The sequence below is a fragment of the Hyperolius riggenbachi genome, chromosome 1, assembly GCF_040937935.1.
Source record: "Hyperolius riggenbachi isolate aHypRig1 chromosome 1, aHypRig1.pri, whole genome shotgun sequence".
NCBI lineage: Eukaryota > Metazoa > Chordata > Amphibia > Anura > Hyperoliidae > Hyperolius > Hyperolius riggenbachi.
The window spans coordinates 61021362-61042961 of NC_090646.1; the positions used below are offsets into that span (position 1 = coordinate 61021362).

A 21600-nucleotide genomic window follows, 5' to 3' on the forward strand; every position below is an offset into this window, starting at 1 on the left:
ATTTTCCCGCCGATATACAGCAGATTCGATTACTGTGGTCGAATCTGCTGTGAAATCGTTGCGCAAACGCTGACAGAACGATCAATTTCCGTCCAAAATCAATCGTTGCCATCGATTCCCGTAGATCCATCCGTGCGGAAGATTTCGCTCGATCTCCAGTGGGTCGGGAGTGCGTCGATAGCGGCGTTTGAATGCCCGATGACCGACGCTAGCGGCAATACATTACCTGCTCCGGCCAACGCGTATCCCCGGTCTCCGCTGTCCCTTCTCCATGCTCGGCTCCTCCAGCTTCACTGAACTTCCTGTCCCGGCAGGAAGTTTCAACAGTAGAGCGCCCTCTATTGTTTAAACTTCCCCGGCAGGAAGTTCAGTGAAGCTGGAGGAGCCGAGCACGGAGAAGGGACAGCGGAGACCGGGGATACGCGCCGGCCGGAGCAGGTAATGTATACGGGGGGCAGCGGCAACTTCAGATTGTGATTGGTTTCATTCTGTAATCGATTCACAATCTGTTTGCAGTAAAGGCAGCCATACGATCCCTCTCTGATCAGATTCGATCAGAGAGGGATCTATCTGTTGGTCGATCTGATGGCAAACCGACCAGTGTATGGCCACCTTAACAGAAAATTGTATGGTGTGTACTAGGCATTAGGGCTTGTTCACACCTAGAGCATTTTCGTTTTTTTTTAAGCGCTGGCGATTTTGAAAATCACCCTAAAAGCGCTTGTGCAATGATTTCCTATGAGAATGTTCTCATATGAGCGGTTTGACTGCGATCCGCTTCCAAAAGCGCTGCCTGTACCATTTTCTGACCGTTTTGCCCCAATGAAAGGTATAGGGAAATCCCAAAGTGCTTGAAAAAGTGCTTTGTATAGCGATTTCCCCAGCACGTTCATGAATAAATACATTGGGCCTGATTCACAAAGCGGTGCAAACTTTTTTGCGGACTTTTGCGCGCGCAATTTGCCGCGAATTGCGCGCGCAAAAGTCCGCGATTGCGTGAATCGCGGCACTTTGCGCGCGCAAAAGTCCGCGAAAAAGTTTGCACCGCTTTGTGAATCAGGCCCATTGTATTTATTCAGTTCAGGGTAAAAGAGTCAGTCAGGAAGTGAAAAAACAAACCGCTCTGCAAAAGCGCTTAGAAAAGCAGTTTTCAAAGCGCAAAAGCACAGGGAAAAGCACTGAAAAAACAAAAACTCTCAATAAATCACTCAGCACTTGCGATAGTGCTGGTGATTTATGATGTGAACAAGGCCTTACCCACCCTGATTTAAAAGAACAGGCAAATGTTTGTGATTTCATGGGGGCAGACATATTTTTGGTTGAAAGGAGGTGACAGGGAGCATGAGACACAGTTCCAACTGTCCTGTGTCCTGATCACCCCTCCCAGCTGCGCGCGCTAGGCAACCAGAACAACAACATCAGAAATCCCATCATGCTTTGCACAGCATTAAAGGGAAAAATTCCCAGGCAGAATTCTTTGATCGGGCGGAGCTTAGCTTCTGTGCAGCTAAAATTAAGGCTTGGGTAAGAAAAACAAAGTTCTGATGCTGTGAAACTGTTAAAGAAACACCAAGCCTTTTCAGTGTTGCTGAGTAGATTTTTAGTCTGAAGGTTCACTTTAACATCCTGTCTTTACAAATTAGCTTCTCTGCTTTGGCAAAGGAGATTCCTGTGCTGGCACAGCTGAGAGATTACATTACAATTTGTGATTAGTCACAGATGAGGGGGACTCAAACAGGCTAAACTCTCTAAATACATACAGGGTGCATTTCTCTATGTTTTTTTTTCTGTCCTGTGCACTTTAAGAAGAAGGTTCAGTTTAAGAAGCGGCCCTGGGGGTCACAGGGGCAGGTGACACTTGGGGTGAGAACAGTTTTTTTAAGCATGAGTCCAAGACAAAGGATTAAGATACAGTATAATTGGCTGGCCCCTAGGCAAGGAAGTAGATTTTTCCACAGCCTTGAGGTCCTATTGGTAAGTTGAATTGGAGAAAGGTCAGAGAAGGAGGCAGGTGGGGCCCTTGACACGGGCCCGTGACACTAGTTAGGACCCAGGAATCTGCCTAGGTTGCCTGGTGGATGGTCTTACTCAGAGTGTGTGTGCGTGGGGGGGTGGGGGGGGCGGGGTATGCACCCTAGTTACAGGCCTTACCAACAGGCGATAGGCTACATTTTCTTTTTGAATGCTGAGCTTTTCTGATTAGCAATGCACACTGTGGTATCCTTACCCTGTAGTGTCAGATTTAGTGCGTCCAGTTTCCTGACTGTATCAGCAGAGTGTGGCGCGCCCTGTAAAATTGGTGTCATTTGACATAAAATCAATATATCCCTGCAGTTTGTCTTGTGTACTTAGATTACTTTGCCTTAGTTATAGCCTCACGGAGGAACTTCAGGATTTCACTGTATAATTGAAATGTTTTCTACTAACAGCTTCTTCAAATACACAGGAACAGCAGATGGACTGCTACAAACTCACATGTTCCCTCCCCCCACTGGGCAACAATGCCAAAAACATATACAAATGCCTACAACACACCATATGTTGATAAGATATAGATATCTTTGTTGGCACACCCAGCCTCCCACTACCAGCCCGTCTTTTTGATGTACCAATAAAGATATCTAGATCTTATCGACAAAGCGGGCTGGACGAGTGGGGTGAACAAGGTTATCGGCCATTGCTCGGCTGAGTTGATGGAACTGGTGGATAAACTCGACCAAGATGAAATCGTAATTGGCCGCCTCAACCGACTTTGATCAAGTATGTGTATGGGCCTTGAGAGAGGATATGTAAGGTCCAGAGCTGGTGGAGGAAAGAGGAAAGATACTATCAGCACTGCTCCACTTCTTGGGTCAATGGTCAGGCACAGGGCCGGGCTGAGGCAGAGGCAAGAAAGGCTCCAGCCTCAGGGCACAGTGTAGGAGGGGCGCACAACTTACTCGGCTATCATTCCCCTATTGTGTTTGAAGCAGAGAGAAATAAGAAAAGGTGACACATGGCAGTGACTGCAAGCCAGATAAGTAGAGATTAAGGTGTTGGGGGGGCCTGGGGAGCCTCTTAGTCTAATAGCAATGAGTATGTGATGGCTGGGGTGGGAGGGATGGGGGGGGCGCACTTTGGTGTCTCAGTCTTGGGTGCTGGAGGACCTTGTCCTGGCTCTGGTCAGGCAGGATGGAGCAGCTTCTGGTAGAAGACAAGAAGTAGAAGTAGAAATTAGGCCCCCCCTCCATAGGGAAACACCCCCCCCATGTTTGCAGGGGCTGCTTCCTCAGTATTTACACCAATGAGGTTTTTAGTAATTTTTTATCGCCACTGACAAACACAGATCTTACAGCCTAATGTATCTTCTGGTCCTCCAAAAAAGGTTAATCTGTCATCTCTGGGTGATTTTATCCAAAATGTCTTTTCAGCGCATTGGTTTTTTATGGAGTTATTATTAAGTTTTTGTTCACATATTTAGCATACAGTAAATTGATTCGCCTCTCCGCCAAAATGACAGAAGCCGTATCTCAAATGTTCCTGATGATAACATCATTTTTTGGCGGTACCAGGTTCTACAGAAGATTGAGGTGTGGAGGACATGGATGGCCCTCTTGACTGATGATCATCACACTCCACGCTTGGCCTGTTATTTGAGGGCAATTTTGCTTCGGCTGAAGATCCTCTCTGGTTTCAGAAGAATCATCACTCTTCCCTTTTCTGTCCCCTTATTGCAAATATAACCATGGCTTCCAAAAATCATTTGAGCCAAAATAAATGCTAACAGTACTGAGATGTCCAAAGTGACAGAGCAAAACAATGCTTTGTTGTCAGTGATGCAAGTCAGATGCTGTTAAGGACGCTAGTGGTAGGACCATAAGTGGTGCACAGGAGGCTTGTAAGTGCCCCCATGGCTTAAAGAGTACCTACGGTTAAAGGAACACTGTTGATTAAAACTATTTTTTTTAATACTCTATATTAGGGTACACATTACCACTAGTGCTAAGGGCACTTTATTTATTCACCCAGTTCTCTCTCCCTCTCTACCTGCTTAAAAATCATCCTTCATTCCTTACACAGCTCACAAATATACTTCACTGTGTCACAGCATGCAGGATACATGAGGAAGAGGCTGATTTGAGGAGGTAACAGGTAACTAGATGAGCTGTAATATTGCTGTAATATAACTAGCAGGGAGATGTGTATACACTATTCCTGACTGACTGGCGCCAGTGATCAGCAAAGCGCTGAAGAATCGCTCGAGTGTGAACCAGCCCTGACACTTTTGTATGTAGGATTTTACAGCAGAGAGGCAGAGCTGTGAGGAAGGAAATTGCTCCTAGTACTTGTGTTAATGTGTGCCCTAACATACAGCATATGAAAAAAAATGCTTTAATCGATAGTATTTCTTTTAAAATGACAAAGCCTGTCTTAATGATGATGAATGTAGGTGGGTGGCGGGGTCAAATACTTACCTGGCGTCTTTGGGTCACAGATGACGCTCACCTCTTCCCCCTTACAAGACTTTTCTCAATGCTCTCCCCTTTTCTGGAACACTCTCCCTTAACACATCACTTACTCACCCACACTTACTATTTTTAGGCACAATCTGAAAACTTACCTCTTCAGGCAAGCATACTCTCCTACCTAGGACCCTGCCCACTAACCACCATTTCTACCACTCCACACACAGCTTCCCTTTACCTACTGTCCTACACCTTAAACCTTTACACTGTAAGGCCTTTTGGCCAGGGCTTTCTTCCCCTTTTGTCTCACAATGCTGTGTAATGGGTGTACATACCTCCCACCAATGTGTAAAAATATGTAGTTAATTTGTTCAATCACTGCATAGCTGTTATACCCTCTTGTCTTGTATCAACTGCTGTATTGTATACTTTGTATTGTTATACCCTGTATGCTATTGTACAGCGGCACGGAAGATCCTGGCGCTATATAAGTCAATAATAATAATAAATAATTATAATCAGAGTAATCTAAAATGTGATTGGCTGCTGGGTAGTGCCGTACTTGCAGCACATTACCATAGTCTTTGTGCTGGTCTGCTGAATAAGACTCGTATTCAGACTCTGCTTCTCAAGAGTGTTTCCTGTATTGATGTAAAGAGATGTATAATCTGTGGTGTAAATGGAAGGTATGTTTTCTTGTCTTCTAAGGATTCAGAAGACTAGATGTAGAGTTATGTAATCCCCGATATGTAAAGAAGATTTATGTGTATTATTATGACTGAAAAGAACAGACTGCCGCTGAGCTAGGTCAAGATATCACTTGGGTTCCACAGCCAAACAATGTCTGCCGGAGAATTGGTGCTTGAAACAATATTGCAGTTCTGTTAGCCACTCGCATTTGTAGAAATAATATTCTACATGTCTGACATACGGGGCAGAGCTCGAAGGAAGTATTAAGACTTGAGATCTCTGAGATGTTCTGCTGTCTGTCTCACATTAGACGGCCTTTGTGACATTAGACCACAGGTGTCCTCAAGGGCTATATCCATGCCAGTGTTTAGGAGGGACTGACAAATAAAGAAATTGGTTCTACATTATGAACCTCACCTTTCCTTATTCAATCCATCAATTCATTCAAGCTGAGCCAAAAATGTGTGAGGGCCTCGGCCTTTGAGGACTGGGAGTTTGACATTCCTGTGGATAGATCTATGATTCACCTGTGTGCTATTAAAGGACACCCGAGGTGAAAATAAACGAATGAAATAAACAATTGTATCTATCCTCCTTCTCCTAAAATGACTTTTTAAGATATTCCACATTTTTATTTTATATTTAAATTTACTTTTTAAGTTTTTACTGTTTTATTGTTTTTGCTCAATAACACATTCATGGAAGTGTACCAGAGCTAAAATCTTTAAACTACTGACACTTTTTATCTCTTTCCTGTTCTCAGAAGCCATTTTCTGCTAGGAAAGTAATTTATTTTCAGTGTAGTCTGACCCAGTCCCGACTCAGACAGGAACTGCCACTGTCTTACCTGATATTTAACTCTTTCAGGCAGAGAAAGAAAAAAAACAACACAACATAGTTATTTGTGTGCTAGACACTGTGCATACACGTCTATCTCATCATGTCACATGTCACCTCGGGTATCCTTTAATGGCGGGGTATGGAAGTGGAGTACCTCTCTGAAAGTTTTTAGGCGCTCCAAGCTTTGCACCTTGGCTACCCAGACACTGCTTTATTTGATCTGAGGAAGCGGACTGTGCTCCGTGAAACGCGTTATCGTTTTTGTGTTTGATTATTAAAATTTCTTTCCTATATTGGCGTTGCCCCTTCTTGTTAGAGGCAAGCCATTTTATATTTATTACATCCATGGTTACTTTTTGGGGCGCCTTCTCCCTCCCAGTGATATTGTTTACAGCCCCCCTAGCTATTAGAGGTTGCTGTCAATTGTTTGTTTTGTGTACCCAAACAATCGTTTTTTCTGGAGTGCAACCCATAAATTTGAAGACAAAGAGACCGAGTGGGGATGGGATTTCCTCACTTGTTTTTATACTGTAGTTGCTGGTCTTGCAACCCACCTTTGTGAGTACCTCATCACTTTGCATTTATTCAGAATTTGACATTAATATACTACACCACAAGGGGCTCCTGGTCTCTCTCTGTGTTTTTCCTGTATCTGTAGGAAGCCTTGGGACTCCTATGGACTACACACCTCCTCACACCTCTCTGAAAGAGCTTTGTACAGGTTTCCATACGGCTGATGGACTTGAGCATGGAGCAAAGGGATCAATGACAGATTATATTTATATTGACTATGACAAGTCCACGTACTCCCTGGGGTGCATGCACCCAGAGCCGGGACAAGGTCCTCCAGCACCCAAGGCTGAGACACCAAAGTGCGCCCCTCCATCCCTGCCACCCCAGCCATCACACACTGATTGCTATTAGACTAAGAGGCGCCACAGGGCCCCCAACCTCCCCAACACCTTAATATGTAGTTATCTGGCTTGCAGTCACTGCCATGTATCCCCTTTTCTTATTTCTTTCTGCTTCAAACACAATTAAGAATGACAGCTGAATGAATTCTGCGCCCCCTCTTACACTGCGCCCTGAGGCTGGAGCCTCTCCAGCCTATGCCTCGGCCCGGCCCTGCATGCACCGTGTTGGGAATCTAGGGTCTACATACTACTTCAAGCAAATCTGTACGGAAAAAAAAAAATCTGATATTTATGTATGGAGAGGGATTGTACAGAGCCTTCTCTGTCCCTTCTAGTGATGAGCAGAAATTACGCCCGTGCATAATTACGCATCGTAATACGCCATTACCCATCATAATCGTAATGTGAAATTTTAGGGGAATAGCGTAATTAATGTTGTAGTTTTTTTGTTACAATTACGTAATTACGCATGAATTTATGAATAATTTACGCGTAATTTTGTGCCGACTTTGATGGTAAATAGCAAAGCCCCCATGTAACACAGGACCCATATTTGACCAAATCGTACAAATCGGAAATTCCCTTTACACTGGGAATTTCGGTTTGGCTGGTCATACTGTAACGATTGTGGAATTCTCTCCGTGATCAGCGCACAAGATGTGCGCTGACACTGCGGAAATCCTCCACAAGCGTATAATTTGAGGGAACCCAGCAAAAGGTGCAATGCACCTGTAGAGGGAAATTCCTGTTGGCAGGTGGAGCTGTGGAGTGCAGAGGAACAGATCCTCTGCCCTACCACACACGCCAGACAGGAATTGCACGAAGGGAAGGAACGCAGGGCAAGATAGCCCTGAACGAGAGATCAAAGCGACAGAGGGTATGTGTGTTCACCAATCTAGTCGTCACCCTGCGACGATGAAAACACAACCAGGAAGATAAAGTGAGAAGGCAATCGCCAGAGATGGCGGTTGCTAACAGCGACACAAGACCGAATAAGCACAAATGAGGAATGTATGTATGTCCACCAATCTAGCCGCCCACCTGTGACAGCGGACACACAACAAAGGAAACCGAGTGAGAACGCAATCGCCTGAGAAGCAATTGCGAATGAGATTGAGCAAAGGGACAGATTGTATGTGTGTGCACCAAACTAGTCGCCAACCCGCGACGATGCATACACAACAGCAGATATCAAGTAGGAACGCAATCGCGAGAGAGGCGATTGCCAGAGGTGACACAAGGCTACAGCAAGGCAGAGCACGAGAGTAGCGAAGGCACAGCAAATCATACAATGAGAAGATAAGGAAAATAACAAACACTAACTAAACGCGAACACCGCACTCATTCGCAACAGTGCACGCGTTTATGCGCTGTCTCCGCGTGTTAAGCACAACAGAGACAAGCACGCCTAACTAACCACCGACAGACAAACATGAAACAGAGGACGCGAGCGCTTGCTTAACGGTTACCTCACCATGCCTCCAGCAAGCGTTCGTAGCAGACAGGACAGATACACGAAAACAGGAATAAGTGCGAGATAACAGCAAGAGAAATGGAGATCAGACGGATCCACAGCACTAGCGCTAGGCGAGTGCGATCCAGGCAAGACAGATTAGATGAGATAGCTGGTAGCAACCGCTGCTCCAGCTATACTCCAAGAACAAAGATCAGAACGACTTCCTGTCGACCACCGCTGGGACAGAACAATCGCAACAGACAAACAAAACAGATATGCAATCCTAACTGCACTAGGGAACCTGCCTAGTGCAGTCCCAGGAATTACTCTAAGCTAATCTTCAAACAATGAGCAAGGCTGACACTCCAGGAGTGTTTCACAGGACTAACCCTTATGACCAGCGCAGGTCTGTGATATCACATGGTATTTATAGTACAAACCTCCAGAGGATGTGGCTAGGAAATTTGCATGACCAACGTATGCAAATTCCCTAGCAGCAGCAAGCTGCAAAACTGACAAAAGGTCTCTCTTCCAGAGACCTGCAGAATGAAGACCTGAACAGTGGTCAAAAAGCTGCCTGCCTGGGCAGGCAGCTGAGCGGATCATTACACCCCATAATTGTTTGCTACATATATTAAGAAGAATAGTGGGTACAAATTACAAAAATAATTTTTCAAAAAGACAATGGCCTCAATTCACTAAACTTATCTCCTGTCTTTAATAACGTTTCTAGAGTGATCACCATGGTGATGAGGCATGTCGTATTCAGGAAACATTTTACCTCAGGCAAACCTAAAGTTAACTCTTCTGTTTTTAAGTTAAGGTGAGATCTCTAAAGTTAACTCTTCAATCCTTAAAATAACTCCAGAACTGCATATGAAAATAACTACAGAGGAGGTAAATTAACTATAGAGGAGGTAACTTAAGGACTGAAGAGATAAGATAACTCTCTCACTGTGAAAATTTATCTCTACACCTTAAACGATGTTTGGAGGTAAGTTTTCTCTTGCCTTATTATCTCCAGCAGGATCTTAGTGAATTCAGGCCAATGGCCTCAATTCACTAAGCTTATCTCCTGTCTTTAATAACGTTTCTAGAGTTATCACCATGGTGATGAGGCATGTAGCATTCAAGAAACATTTTACCTCAGGCAAACCAAAAGTTAACTCTCCTGTCCTTAAGTTAACTCTTCAATCCTTAAAATAACTCCAGAATTCTAAAGTTAAAGACAGGCTGTTAATTAGCTGCGTGTGAAAATAACTACAGAGGAGGTAACTTAACTACAGAGGAGGTAACTTAAAGAGACACTGAAGTGAAAAAAAAATGATGATATTATGATTTGTATGTGTAGTACAGCTAAGAAATAAAACATTAAGATCAGATACATCAGTCTAATTGTTTCCAGTACAGGAAGAGTTGAGAAACTCCAGTTGTTATCTCTATGCAAAAAAGCTATTAAGCTCTCCGACTAAGTTAGTTGTGGAGAGGGCTGTTATCTGACTTTTATTATCTCAACTGTAATTGAACTGTTTACTTTTCCTCTGCTAGAGGAGAGTTCATTACTTCACAGACTGCTCTGAAAGACTCATTTTGAATTTTGAATGCTGAGTGTTGTGTAACGTGCACATATTATAGAATGATGCAATGTTAGAAAAAACACTATATACCGTATCTGAAAATAAAAATATGAGAATATTTTCTTTGCTGCTAATCTTTTAGTAATTATTCATAGTACACAACCAATTCATTATATCATATATTTTTTTCGCTTCAGTGTCTCTTTAACTACAGAGGAGGTAACTTAACTACAGAGGAGGTAACTTAACTACAGAGGAGGTAACTTATGGAATGAAGACATACTGTAAGATAACTCTCTTACTGTGTGGAGGTAAGTTTTCTCTTGCCTTATTATCTCCAGCATGATCTTAGTGAATTGAGGCCAATGTCGCTTTTGAGAAAATTGATTTTAATAGTACAAAAAAAAAATGTTTTTTAAACTGTAATTTTTCTAGGTTTAAAAACCATTTGGCTTTGCATTTTTAAAATTGATTTTCTCAAAAACTACAAGGTCTTTTTTTTAAAAAAATGTATTACTTGAACCCACTATTCTCCTTAACCTCCCTGGCGTTCTGATTCCCGCAGCTTTGCAATTCACTGCCAAAGTCGGCATGAAATTACACGTAAATTACGCGTAAATTCACGTGTAGTTACAAATGATTATAGAAAGAATTGAATTGCAAATTTGTAATTACGTACAGGCGTAATTGCAAAAATGTATGTGGAATTTGGCATAATTGTAATTAGCTGATTCCGATCATCACCTTCTCGCCATTCCCGTTCCAGCGCTGTCCGCCTTTGAAAGAGCAACTTTATCCCAGGATTGACCTTCATTCCAATCAGTAGTTGATACCCCCTTTCCCACGAGTAATCTTCACCTTTTCTTGAATAAATCATCAGGGGGTCTGTATAGCTGATATTGTGTAACCACTCCCAAAGTGTGATGTCATGACCCCGGTCAGTTTGCTGAACCTCGTATTGGGGGAAATAACAGCTTTTTCTGCCTGCCAAGCAAGCAGTATCTCCCTCTGTGCAGAAAACATTCCATACAGATCACCTGACAGAAAGATGTCACCGTAATACGTTTCAGAATGTAAATCAGGGAGAGGAAAGATTTTACAAGAGGAAAACACAGACTAAATAATCTATAAATTAATATTGTAAACAATAAGCAACGTTATTCATTAAGTTATTTTCACTGCAGTTCTTCTTTACATTTTCTGCCCCCGGCACCCTTGGAAGGTTTCGGGATCAATAATGTCCCTGAGTGCTGTGCTCCCAAAGATGGGCAGCTCCACACTGAAATGGAAACACCGAGAGGGGACAGAGAGGGTACTGTAGGCAGAGTCTCCCCTCTCCGTAGTTAAGTAACCTCGAGTCAAAAGCAGATACTTACCTAAGAAGAAGAAAGCCAGAGGCTATCCATGTCCTCCCCACCCCTACCGTCTCTCATCGGGACCCTCTGAAAGATCTGTGCCATGCTCCTCATCATGCACGAACCTGTTGCAACCGCACAAGAATGGTGCCACCTGCAGTTTAGCATGGAGTACCTAGTACACAAGTGGCTAGCCACTGGTTTACTGCGCAGGTGCAACCATACTCACGCAAGCACAACCATACTCACGCAAGCACAACCATACTCATGCAGGTGCAGCCATACTCACGCAAGCACAACCATACTCACGCAGGTGCAGCCATACTCACGCAGGTGCAGCCATACTCACGCAGGCACAGCCATACTCATGCAGGTGCAGCCATACTCACACAGGCGCAACCATACTCATGCAGGTGCAGCCATACTCACGCAGGTGCAGCCATACTCACGCAGGTGCAGCCATACTCACGCAGGTGCAGCCATACTCACACAGGTGCAGCCATACTCACGCAGACACAGCCATACTCATGCTGGTGCAGCCATACTCACGCAGGTGCAGCCATACTCACGCAGGCGCAGCCATACTCACGCAGGCGCAGCCATACTCATGCAGGTGCAGCCATACTCATGCAGGTGCAGCCATACTCATGCAGGTGCAGCTACACTCACACAGGCGCAACCATACTCATGCAGGCGCAGCCATACTCACCCTGGTGCAGCCATACTCAAGCAACTGCAGCCATACTCATGCAGACACAATCATACTCACACAGGTGCAGCCTTACTCACGCAGGCGCAGCCATACTCACGCAGGCGCAGCCACACTCACGCAGGCGCACCCACACTCACGCAGGGGCAGCCATACTCACACAGGTGCAGCCATACTCATGCAGGCGTAGCCATACTCACACAGGTGCAGCCATACTCACACAGGCGCCGCCATACTCATGCAGGCGTAGCCATACTCACACTGGTGCAGCCATACTCAAGCAACTGCAGCCATACTCATGCAGGCACAATCATACTCATACAGGCGCAGCCATACTCACGCAGACGCAATCATACTCACGCAGGCGCAGGCACACTCTCGCAGGCACAGTACGGCCACGCTTCTGTACAAAGAGGAGCGCAGCTCGAAACAGAAATCCAACAAGCTCTTTTCTCAGATTTCTATTACGGGTCTCTAAACAACAATGGTGGTTCGGTAGGGCAGCCTGTGAAGCACACACAGGATCCAGAGGATCCTTTCATCTTAGGTAAGTATCCATTTTTTGACCTGAGGTTCGCCTCGGTTACCCTTTTAAGTTGGCAAAACAAAATGTAATCTCTTGAATTATACTTTTCTTTTTAAATAAGAGAGAAAATTAAACCCACCACACTGTTGATTTCTACACGATTCTTCTTATTGTAAGGCCTCTCCTCCTCATTTCCCAAAATATATCCCCAGATGCCCCCGGCTATGAGAATTATTGCCAGACACATAATGATTCATTTTCTATCTGCCAATTTTATCGTGAATGGCTGAATAGCCCGTGCGTCACTCATGGGGGTCACACAGAGGTACTTAGCACGCTCGGGAGTCAGACAGGAGGATACAGGAGGGGAAAGACAGAAACCTTTTAGTGCTAAAAATATTTGGTCAAAAGATCCGCCCCCCACACAATCCCTGTCGCGCCGATCATGCGGAAATCCCGAACAAAAGACATTTTCATTATTCACATCAGGCCGGCCCTTTTTCTTTTAGTTGCTTTTTATGGATAAGTGCAAATGCCACAATTTAGAAGTTTGACATTGAAGTCAAACGGAACCCAAACTGAACAAAGCAAATTCTCGAAAAAAAATGGAGATAGTGTAAAATAAAAAGGATTGCCTTTACAACTGTTCAAAGTCAAAAAACCTATTGTGTAGCTCTGTTTGCTTGCATGAGTATGGTTGTGCCTGCATGAGTATGGCTGCGCCTGCGTGAGTATGGCTGCGCCTGCGTGAGTATGGCTGCGCCTGCATGAGTATGGTTGCGCCTGCATGAGTATGGCTGCACCTGCGTGAGTATGGTTGCACCTGCGTGAGTATGATTGTGCCTGCGTGAGTGTGGTTGCACCTGCATGAGTATGGCTGCACATGCATGAGTATGGCTGCACCTGCGTGAGTATGGCTGCACTTGCGTGAGTATGATTGTGCCTGCATGAGTATGATTGCGCCTGCATGAGTATGGCTGCGCCTGCGTGAGTATGGTTGCGCCTGCATGAGTATGGCTGCGCCTGCGTGAGTATGGCTGCGCCTGCGTGAGTATGATTGCGCCTGCGTGAGTATGGCTACGCCTGCGTGAGTATGATTGCGCATGCGTGAGTATGTACACCTATCCATGTAGGCTTACACACACTAGATAAAAGTCGACCACTTTGGCCGGCAATCGTTCCCTCATCTATTATGTGTACAGAGGACTCCCAACGTAACTTGTAGAGGAGTATTGAACCTCGGTGCCCCCTTTCTTATGAGAAATCTTTACCTTTTCTCTATTAGATCATCAGGGGAGGAGGGGGTGGGGTCTATATTGCTGATATTGTGGTGAAACCCCTCCCACAGGATGACATCAGGACCTAGATCCTGACAGTTTCCTGTCTGTGAGCCTTGTTGCATTGTGGGAAATAAAAGCAGTTTCCAACTGCCAAGCAAACAGTATCTCCCTCTGTGCATATGTACAGTATATCTAGAAAAAAAAAGCCCAACCTTTTAGCCTATCGCATTGTTAGGGGGTGTGGTTATAGATAATGGCAGTTGGTGCTGACTCGTTTTTTTTTCGTCTTCTAGTAGTAAAGATGATGATGTGCAGGCTGATTGTGGATCAAACAAAATGAACAAATTACATGGCAAATATCAATCATTTCTTAAACTCTCTTCTATTTTTTAACTTCTCACTTTAAAATGTATTGATTTATTTTTTCCCCCTTTTGTCAGATCCTTAAAGTGAACCTCCAGACTAAAAATCTACTCCGCAGAACTGAAAAGGCTTGGTGTTTCTTTAACAGTTTCACACCATCAGAACTTTGTTTTTCTTACCAAAGCATCATTTTAGCTGCATTTTTAGCTAAGCTCCGCCCATCAAAGAGATCTGCCCAGGATTTTTTCCCCGATGCTGTGCAAAGCATGATGGGATTTCCTATGTTGTTATTCACGTTGCCTAGCAACTCGGAGGGGTGATCAGCACACAGGACAGTTGGAACTGTGTCTCATGCTCCCTGTCACCTCCTTTCAACAAAAAAGATGGCTGCCCTCATGAAATCAAACATTTGCCTGTTCTTTTAAAACAGTGTGGGTAAGAGATTATATTACCTATCTATTTTAATGAACATAACTAATATAACTTAATGACAGTATGTTAGTTTAGGCTGAAGTTCCTCTTTAACAACATCTGATGTTTTCGGGCCCATAGTCGGGGGAAGGGGAAACAACACTAACTACACTGCGCTGTTTTCTGTACAATTCGATTGTAAATATTGTGTCGAATGATCGCATCTGGTTAAAATATTGTACCATCAACCTATTAGCAGTTTCAAAGGAATTATCTTGTTTGAGATAAGTGCACTTGCTTTTGACCTCAGCTGGAAAAATTCGCTGTGCTGTAAATTCTTGGAAAACTTTGATGTCTCTCTGCTATCAGAGGATATAGAAGTTGATAACAGAAGTGTCATCGAAGCAGTTTATTTCGGCGCTCAGCACCAAGCGCCGAAGCTGGGCGACCTCATAGCAGCAATGCTATGCTGCGCCCCCCCTCCGCGAAACGGTAAATTGGGTATCCAGCGATCGTCAGACCACAAATTATATCTCCCTCAGAGTTGCTACAACTATTTAACAAAATTAACATTACTGGGGAGTTTAGCGGCTGCAGGGAGAGCCATCATTTGGCCCGCCCTGTGCCCAACTGCCCAGTGACTGAACAATATGTACTCCTCTGTTATCTCACAATGCCCTCTAGTGACAAGTTACAGCAGTACCAATTAGCAGTAAGGAAATGTAACAAATAAGAAATAAAAAAATGTGCTAAAACAAATTGGCCTGAAAAACTTGCAAGCCTCTAAATAAATCGTCTGCGGAAGTGGGCACCTAAACAAAGAGATTGTCCGCAGACAAAACACAGGCCTAAATAACCGTATGTGTTTGTCACACCATAGAGTTTTGTAAAGCCCGTCTGCAGAACTCAATCATTACCTGGGCCTGCTTTGCAATCACCAAATCTTCCCTTCCATCTCGATTGGCCGGCAGGCAATTTACGGCCGCGGGTACCTTCGGCCCTCCGCCAGCACTTTCCGCGGTTCAATCTCTGTCTGTATCGGAGAGATTTACATCAAGCCGCCATGAAGGAGACAGCCTGCTGTGCGTTTAAAAGCCAGGTTACCGGCTCTCTGTTCAATAATCCGATCGCAAACACAATGCGTTGGATGAGGCCCTGTGTCTTCGGCGCCGCACAGCGGAATGCGATGAGCGAGATCTATTTTATGCACGGCAATCTCTCAGCAGCATAACAAGCGGCGGATCAATGCGGCACGCTCGTCCGTGCAGAAGCTCTTAGCTTCAAGTGATATTTCTTGGTAAATAAGGAACAATTTTCACTTCCATTACGGCTACCCGGAGACTTTGATGCGCGCGGTTCGCGGTGAGCGAGGTAGTTTCAGGCTTGGAGGAGATTGACAGGATAATGTATGGAACATCAGGCCTTAATTCACCTATTCCCAATTCCCTCCGCGCACTCCTCTCTGTAATGATATGATTGACTAAAGTCGTAGAAGAAAGGCGTATCATTGACTAGTAAAAACACACTCTACATATCGTCTTTTCCAGGGGTGGAGAGACGCCAGATGCATTGATAGGCATGAACACAAAACAGGTCCGTCCTTACAACTTATTCTGTCTTCATAAGAAAATACGGTAAGAGACGCCAACATCAATTGTTAAAATAAACTTCTCCGATGTCTCCTTCTCCGATGTTACTTTAAAGAGACTCTGTAATGTAAAAAAACCCTCTGGGGGATACTTACCTTGGGAGGGGGAAGCCTCTGGATCCCAATGAGGTTTCCTCGACCTCTGAAGCCTGCAGGAATCCAGCACTGCCTCCCCCGAATGCTCCCCCGACAAGCCTGACAAGAGAAGATTTATTTACCTACTGCAATCCAGCGCAGGCGCACAATCGGCTCTTCGTTCGAGCTAGGCGGAAATAGGCAAGCCCGATCGTATCCGCTCTACTGCGCAGGCGCAAAGGACTCGCGCCTGCGCAGTAGAGTGGATCCAATCAAGTTCCGCTATTTCCGCCTTACCCGAATGAAGAGCCGCTAGTGCGTCTGCGCTGGATTGCGGTAGGTAAATATTTACCTTGCCGCACTTCAGGAGGCTGCAGCGCTGGATTGCCGGGGCACCGGTGGGCGGGGGAAGCCTCATTAGGATCCAGAGGCTTCCCCGTCTCGAGGTAAGTGTTAGAATGTAAGTATACTTGAGTTCTAGCCTTAGGTACTGAAGTCTAGCAAAAGACTTGAGATACAGGTTCTCTTTAAGCAGAGTTTTTCGGAGAAGAAGATGTTCCTTGTGTAAGGCCACATACCGCCAGTTACCAGGAACATGTACCTCTAGAAGGCCACATAATGGGTCAGTTAGACCTTAGACAACGGGAATGTTAAACAAAGCCAATGTTTATAAAACATTGCATTCTTTGTATGTAGGGTATAAAGCAATGGAATATGACATTATATTAATGATGAGGTGGGTCATATGCTCATGCCAGCCAATGGTAGGCTTAGGGGTATGGCTCGGGTGATGTCAGAATTTAACTCTTTGATGTTCATATAAATTAGGGAGACCAGAGGGAAAACGGTACTATACTTTCCAGCTATCCGGCTCTCTCTATGCTTCCTAGTTAGAATACTAGTTTCCTGTCTGTATGCTGTAAATATATGTGATGTACATAGGAAAGACTATTTATACTCTGAAGAAATCAACATGTAACACAAGCTTAATAAACCCCTTTGTAAGGTGAAGAAGGCTGTCTCCGCTCTATCTCCTCTATGCTGTCGCTGTGAGTTGCAGCTCTAATGAGTTGCCGGTGCCGGAGCAAAAGGTGTGTGGTGCTGTTGCCAATAGCAACCAACATATACATTTTTACATTAAGTATCCACCAGTGGGATTCTTTTACATTACAGATCCTCTTTAAAGGGAACTTGAGGTGAGAGGGATATGGAGGCTGCCATCAGGGCCAGATTTGTACTTTTTACCGCCCAAGGCCAACTACAGTATACCATCTGTATGGTTGTTGTCTCTGTGTGCCCAAATGAGAATTCTACTTACTTTCTATCATTGGATGTCACAGACAATAGCTATTTCAGTAATATGGGTATAGATTATAAGTTATGTTTTCCTTAACAACTTTTATGTTATGTTTGCCATCTCATTAATGATGGACCCAATGTGTCACCATGTGAGTTAGGCTGATGTGTACCTGCAGGATAGAGCTTACACAACTTGCAGGGATGACACAAGTACAGGACAGAGAGTTCAAAGGTTAAAGCTGTCCTTGTAGATAGGGATGGCAGCATAAAACAGCTTTACTGCCCCTCACTGAGCCGCCCCTAAATTTCTGGTTCCCTAGGCCATGGCCTATGTGGCCTTGCCAAAAATCCGTCCGCTGCTGCAATATTTCTTTGTATTCAATATCAGTTGCCTGGTGGCCCTGTCTCTCCTGATTTTCTGGCATAAGTAGTGTCTAAATCAAATCCCTGGAACAAGCATATGGCTGATACAGTAAACTCTGAGTCAGCTGAGTCAGAGTACCTGATCTGCTGCATGCTTTGTTCAAGGTCTATGGCTAAAAGTATTAGAGACACAGGATCAGGAGGACTAGCAGGTGTCTGGTATTGCTTAAAAGGTAATACATATGGCAGCTTCCATATCCCTCTATCCTCGGGTTCCCTTTAACATTAGGGCATAAGATGGCTTGGCCACCATAAGTAGCCATAAAAAAGCTTTGTGGGCCCCAGACTCGGGACGGGAAGCAGGGAATTAGGGTGCCTGCAGCTAATGGACGATTTGGGTACCCCGTAGGTGCTAATGCAAATATCGGCTATTGGGCACCCAAAGCAGAAATATGGGTGCCCAATACCCTGGCCTGTCTATTCAAAATTTTTCGGTTTTGAATATTAGAACGTTATAGTTTTTGAATTTTCTTTTAGTCTTTTGTATTTCAATTTTTTCCTTTTTGAAAATTGTAATTTTGAAATTTATCACTGGAATGTTATATGGTTAAGAAATGGTTTTATAGGGCTGGGCATCAGGAAAGTGGGCTTTAGGATTAGGTGTCAGGAAGGGGGTTTAGGCTACAGGAAGGAGGTTTTAGGGTTAGGTGTCAGGAAGGGGGTCAGTGGTCAGGAAGGCATCGGTGGGGGTTTAGGCTACAGGAAGGAGGTTTTAGGGTTAGGCATCAGGAAGGGGGGGGGTTAAGGTTAGGTGTCAGGAAGGGGGCTTTAGGGTTAGGTATCAGGAAGGGGGCTTTAGGATTAGGCTTTAGGAAGGGGGGCTTTAGGGTTAGGTTTTAGGAAGGGGGTTTTAGGTTCAGGCTTTAGGAAGGTGGGGTTTTAGGGCTAGGCTTTAGGAAGGGGGCTTTAGGGTTAGGTGTCAGGAAGGGAGCTTTAGGGTTAGGTGTCAGGAAGGGGGGTTTTAGGGTTAGGCATCAGGAAGGGGGGGTTAGGCTTTAGGAAGGGGGGGTAGGGTTAGGCTTTAGGAAGGGGGCTTTAGGGTTAGGCAATAGGCATCAGGAAGGGAGCTTTAGGGTTAGGTGTCAGGAAGGGGGGTTTTAGGGTTAGGCATCAGGAAGGGGGGAGTTAGGGTTAGGCTTTAGGAAGGGGGCTTTAGGGTTAGGTATCAGGAAGGGGGGTTTTAGGAAGGGGGGTTTTAAGGTTAGGCATCAGGAAGGGGGATTTTAGGGTTAGGCTTTAAGAAGGGGAGGTTTAGGGTTAGGCTTTAGGAAGGGGGATTTAGGGTTAGGCATCAGTAAGGGGGGGTTTAGGGTTAGGCTTTAGGAAGGGGGTTTAGGGATAGGTGTTAGGAAGGGGGGTTTAAAGGTTGGTTGTCGGAGGGGGGAAGGTTCTGTGTGAGAGTAGCGTTATGTTTAGTTGTGGTAAAATATCGGTAACGTTTACCAATGTTTTACTATCATTATTGCCACTCTAAATAGTTTTTGTTTTCATTTGGCAGCATGGTGGCGTAGTGTATAGCACTGTCGCCTTGCAGTTCGAACCATTGCTGGTTTGAATCTCAGCAAGGGCACTATCTACACAGTGTTTGTATGTTCTCCCTGTGTCTGCGTGGTTTTTCTCCAGGAACTCTAGTTTCATCCCACATCCCAAAAACATACAGACAAGTTAATTGGCTTCCCTCTAATATTGTCCCTAGACTATGATGGACATATGACTAAGGTATGGATTAGATTATGAGCCCCTCTGTGGGGGTTAAGTGACAAGACTATATACTCTGTACAGAAGTGTGGAAGATGTCGGTGCTATATAAATAATAAACTTTTTACACCCCTTCCCCAAGCATTTTAGAAACATAAGTGTTATGTTGTACAAACTTTGCACATTTTGGAATTTTAGTTTTTCATTAGCGCAGTCACATGCATGGTGCTTTTGTGGGTCTGTTTCATCCTGCGCACACTGGGGTCCCAAATGAAGGCAACATGAGCCAAATCCATTCACTCTCTTCCTGCTTTATCCAAGTAATTAGACCTTAATTAAACCTTTAAAATAATAATAATCTGAACATTTGTATAGCGCTTTTCTCCTGTTGGACTCAAAGCACTCAAGAGCTGCAGCCACTAGGATGCGCTCAAGAGGCCACCCAGCAGTGTTAGGAAGTGTTGCCTTGCACTCTTTACTGAATAGGTACTGACCCTAGTCAGGATTCGAACCATGGTTTCCCATGTCAAAGGCGGTGCCCTTAACCAGTACACTATCCAGCCACTGCTGGATGAGGTCTTCAATATAATGAATTATGTGCGGGGTCAACAGAGTAAGATACAGCTTGCTTGGCAGTCGGAAACAGTCGTTACTTCCCACAATGCAAAGAGGTTCACACACAGGAAACTGTTAGGACCATGGCCCTGACATCATGCTCTGGGAGGAGTTTCAGCACAAAATCAGCCATACAGATTTCCCTGGTGATCTATTCAAGAAAAGGTAAAGAGTTCTTGTGGGAAAGGGGGTATCGGCTACGGATTGGAATGAAGTTCAATCCTGAGTTAAAGTTCCTCTTTAGATCCGCCTGATTTTGAAGACAATGGAATAATTATGGTCCACCTCCAATCTCTAATAATAAGAAAAACTCACAATTCTCCTGCTGGTACTGTCATTGCTGTCTGAGAAGAAGAAAGAGTTAAAAGGAATCTGAAGTGAAAATAAACTTATGAAATAATTATTTGTATGTGTAGTACAGATAAGAAATAGAACATTAGGAGCAAAGATATGAGTCTCATATTATTTCCAGCACAGTAAACTTCACTTATTATATATGCAAAAGAGCTTCTCTGAGCTCTTTGAGTTTTCTGAAGCACTTATCTCAACCTGTCTCTCGCTGTTTCTTGTTTGTAAGGATTTACTGCAGAAAACTTCAAAGGGTCATTAGCTCTGCTCTGTTTCATAATTTAAAATACAGAGTGTAGTTTGTAAACTGAAAATATTAGAGAATGATGCAATGTTATAAAAATAAAGTGCACTTTATTTACTGCAAATAAAAATAGGAAAATCTTTTATTTGCCATGAATGTTCTATTAACCAGTTCAGCCTATCTGGACGAGCATATTCCTCCAGATAGGCTGTGGTGCTGCAGCGGCGCTGTGCGAACTCCTGCGCGCGCTCCTGCACGCGTGCTCCCGCCGCCTGCTGTTAGCCCCCCGATCAGTGAATGGGAATATAGTTCCCATTCACCGATCTAAGTCCCCCGCAGAAAAACTGACGATCTCGTATCAGAGACCGCTGTCTTTCTGCAAAAAAAAAAAAAAAAATTCTGTCCTCTTTCTAGTTCCTGGATGCGAGATCGTTCGCATCCAGGATTTTTTGAACTGTGGCCATCTTGTGGCCAAATAGTAAACTACACCCACATACATTTTTTTACTAAACAATTACATTATTTTACATTTAAAATTAGCTGTTTCCCTCCCACACCAAAAATACCCAAATACATTTTTTAATAAAAATAAATAAATAAATTACAATTAAAAAAAAAACAACAAAAAACATAAATAGTTACCTAAGGGTCTGAACTTTTTAAATATGCATATCAAGAGAATAT

The 21600-nt window shown here is 44.2% G+C and overlaps 1 protein-coding gene and 1 long non-coding RNA gene across 2 annotated transcripts in view; one reads left to right on the plus strand and one right to left on the minus strand.

The window, feature by feature from the left end:
- GFRA4 (GDNF family receptor alpha 4) overlaps positions 1 to 21600 on the minus strand; it is a 733069-nt gene that overhangs the window by 165260 nt on the left and 546209 nt on the right. The gene's annotated exons all lie outside the window — the stretch shown is intronic.
- On the plus strand, positions 1462 to 16194 carry LOC137562900 (uncharacterized). The gene is made up of 3 exons (XR_011030209.1): positions 1462 to 1524; positions 10120 to 10233; positions 16114 to 16194. It is a non-coding gene; the product is annotated as an uncharacterized lncRNA (long non-coding RNA).